Genomic DNA, 4,293 nt, shown 5'->3' on the forward strand with positions numbered 1-4,293 from the left:
TATATGAGATAATAATTTGAAGAATAAAAAAAGATACATAATTTAAATTTTGATAATATTAATTATAAAAATTTATTAATTATAAAAATTATACATATGAAATTATGAATATTATGAGTACGAAATTATGAATATTATTAATATGAAATTATGGATGTTATGTGTTATTTATACAATAACTAAAAAAATGATATGTGTATGAATGTAATAATTAATAAACATTAATTTAAATTTTAGATGTTAGTTGTATATAATTATGGATGTTATGTGTATTTATGAATGGCATAATCACGAACTTACAAATAATATCTCATACCTTATCATTTCTGTTGTGGTTTTTTATATTTTTAGAAATTGGTTGACTGTGAACAATCTCATCGAGTAAGTCGGTCTGTTATTCAAATTCTTCAACTATTTTTGACATAGACACTGTGTTAAAGTCGAATTCAAATGCCATAATGTTTGAAATGATAACTACAACTGGTTGTGAATTTTTTTGGTATATCTCAATCGAAATTCAACTCAAAAAGTTTCAATTGCCCTAAATTCGTAATTTTTGCTCTTGAATATCGAAATTCCTAATTGTGCTTTAAATATACTAAAGTCGTGCTTTTTTCCTCTTGAACGTGGAGGTCTTATACGTTACATACATTGCCTCTAATAATAATAATGAAGTGATACAATAAATTAGTGGTTATGGCAATTATTATAATTAACGTTAATTAAGAACTATTATTATTATAATTTTTTATTATTATTATTATTATTATTATTATTATTATTATTAGTCTTGATGACAATCGTAAATACTGTAAAAGGAAATATTAATATATGATTGATAAGCGGATAATTTATATACTTTTTGGCATTGTTTTTACATAGTTTTTAGTATGATTTAGTTAGTTTTTAGTATATTTTTATTAGTTTTTAAATAAAATTCACATTTCTGGACTTTACTATGAGTTTGTGTGTTTTTCTGTGATTTCAGGTATTTTCTGGCTGAAATTGAGGGACTTGAGCAAAAATCATATTCAGAGGTTGAAGAAAGACTGCAGATGCTGTTGGATTCTGACTTCCCTGCACTCAAAGTGGATTTTCTGGAGCTACAGAACTCCAAATGACGCGATCTCAATTGCGTTGGAAAGTAGACATCCAGGGCTTTCCAGAAATATATAATAGTCCATACTTTGTCCGAGTTTAGATGATGCAAACTGGTGTTCAACGCCAGCTCCCTGCCCTATTCTGGAGTCAAACGCCAGAAACAGGTTGCAAAGTGGAGTTAAACGCCAGAAACAGGTTATAAACTGGCGTTTAACTCCAATAAAGACATCTCCACGTGAAAGCTTCAATGCTCAGCCCAAGCACACACCAAGTGGGTCCGGAAGTGATTTTCTGCATCATTTACTCAATTCTGTAACCCTAGTAACTAGTTTAGGATAAATAGAACTCTTTACTATTGTACTAGCGGTCTTTTTCCCTTATTTTCAAATTCATATGCCATTTGGGGAGGCTGGCCATTCGGCCATGCCTGGACCTTGTTCTTATATATTTTCAACGGTAGAGTTTCTACACACCATAGATTAAGGTGTGGAGCTCTGCTGTTCCTCATAAATTAATGTAAAGTACTATTGTTTTTCTATTCAACTCAAGCCTATTTCTTATCTAAGATATACACTTGTTCTACAACCTGAGAAAGGTGATGATCCGTGACACTCATCACCATTCTCACCCATGAACGCGTGCCTGACAACCACCTCCATTCTACTTGCAATAGCTTAAGTGCATATCTCTTAGCCTTCTGGTTCATGACGCATGGTTGCCTCGCCTGACAACCGAGCCTTCCATTCCATGAGATCAGAGTCTTCGTGGTATAGGCTAGAATTATTGGCGGCCATTCTTGAGATCCGGAAAGTCTAAACCTTGTCTGCGGTATTCCGAGTAGGATTTGGAAAGGGATGGCTGTGACGAGCTTCAAACTCGCGAGTGCTGGGCATAGTGACAGACGCAAAAGCATGATTGAATCCTATTCCAGTATGATCGAGAACCGACAGATGAATAGCCGTGTGGTGACAGCGCATTTTGGACCATTTTCACTGAGAGGACGGGATGTAGCCATTAACAACGGTGATGCCCTGCATAAGCTTGCCATGGAAGGGAATAGAAATGATTTGATGAAGACAGCAGGAAAGCAGAGGTTCAAGAGGAACGAAAGCATCTCTATACGCTTATCTGAAATTCTCACCAATGAATTACATAAGTATCTCTATCCTAGTTTATATTTTAATTATGTTTTAATTATCAATTCTCTATAACCATCTGAATCCGCCTGGCTGAGATTTACAAGGTGACCATAGCTTACTTCAAGCCGACAATCTCCGTGGGATCGACCCTTACTCACGTAAGGTTTATTACTTGGACGACCCAGTGCACTTGCTGGTTAGTTGTGCGAAGTTGTGACAAAGTGTGATTCACGTTTGAGAGCACCAAGTCTTTGGCGCCATTGTTGATGATCGCAATTTCGTGCACCAAGTTTTTGGCGCCATTGCTGGGGATTGTTCGAGTTTGCACAACTGACGGTTCATCTTGTTGCTCAGATTAGGTAATTTTATTTTAATTTTAAGCTTTTTATTTTTATTTTTATTTCTATTTTCGAAAAATTTTCAAAAAAAAATTTAATTATTCTATGTTCTTCAGAATTTTTAAGAATGAATTCTAGAGTTTCATGATGATCTGTTGAAGTCTGACTAGCTGTAAAGTCATGTCTAATCCTTTGGACCGAGGTTTCAACTATCATTAGAGAAGAACTTCTTTGTCTTTCTCAGTAATTTAGCTTTTGTATGTAATGATCTGCTAAAGCTTGGCTGGCCATTGGCCATGTCTAGTGTTTTAGACCGGAGCTTTCACTAAAAGCTTGGCTGGCTAGTAAGCCATGTCTAATTCCTGGACCGGAGCTTTAGACTAACATTGCATGATTCCTGGAATTCTCATTAAAAATTTTGAAATCCTTATTTTTTTTCCAATTAATTTTCGAAAAATTACAAAAAAATTTAATAAAATCATAAAAACAAAAAAAATTTGATGTTTCTTGTTTGAGTCTTGTGGCAATTTTTAAGTTTGGTGTCAATTACATATTTTTAATTTTTCTTAAAAGTTTCGAAAACTCATGCATTTGTTCTTCATGATCTTCAAGTTGTTTTTGATGAATTTCTTTGTTTGATCTTTAAATTTTTCTTGTTTGGTGTCTTTTCTTATTTTTCATATGCATTTTCAATTTGTTAGTGTCTAAGCATTGAAAATTACTAAGTTTGGTGTCTTGCATGTTTTTCTTTTCTTAAAAATTTTCAAAAATAAGTTCTTGGTGTTCATCTTGATATTCAAAGTGTTCTTGCATGCATCATGTGTTTTGATTCATAATTTTCATGTTTTGAGTCTTTTGGTTGTTTTTCTCTTTCTTAATTAAAAATTCAAAAATAAAAAAATATCTTTCCCTTATTTTCTCATAAATTTTCGAAAATTTGACTTGATTTTTTCAAAAGTTTTTAAATTTAATTATTTCTTATGGGTCAAATCAAATTTTCAATTTAAAAATTCTATCTTTTTCAAATCTTTTTCAAAAATCAAATCTTTTTCATTTTTTCTTTCATAATTTCAAAATTTTCAAAATTTATTTTCAAAATCTTTTTCTTATTTCTATTTCATATTTTCAAAATTAATGCTAACAATTAATGTGATTGATTCAAAATTTTTATGTTTGTTACTTGCCTAGTAAGAAAGGTTCAGTCTTTAAACTCTAGAATCATATCTTTTTAGTTTCTTGTTAGTCAAGTAATCAACTTTAATTTCAAAAATCAAATCTTTTTAAATTTCTTTTTCAAATCTTTTTCAAAATAAATGTCAATCACATCTTTTTCAAAATCAATTTCAAAATCTTTTCTAACCTCTTATCTTTTCAAAATTTGATTTTCAAATCTTTTCTTTTATTAAGTACTTAACTTTTTGTTTGATTTTAAAAGTTTACTATTTCAATCATATCTTTTTCAAAACCACCTAACTACTTTTCTCTCTTTTGTTTTCGAAAATCCCTCCCCTCTTTTTCAAAATTTCTTTTCAATTAACTATTTGTTTTAAATTTTAATTTAATTTTATTTTTCTTTTTAAATTTTCGAATTCTAACTTTATTTTTTTAATTAAAAACAAAAAAAATTTCTTTTATTTTATTTAATTTTCGAAAAATTCTTCTCTCCCACCTCCTCCTAATTATTTATTTATCTACTAACACTTCTCTTCTTCTTA

Source organism: Arachis ipaensis, chromosome B04 (genome assembly GCF_000816755.2).
Source record: "Arachis ipaensis cultivar K30076 chromosome B04, Araip1.1, whole genome shotgun sequence".
In the NCBI taxonomy this organism is placed as follows: domain Eukaryota; kingdom Viridiplantae; phylum Streptophyta; class Magnoliopsida; order Fabales; family Fabaceae; genus Arachis; species Arachis ipaensis.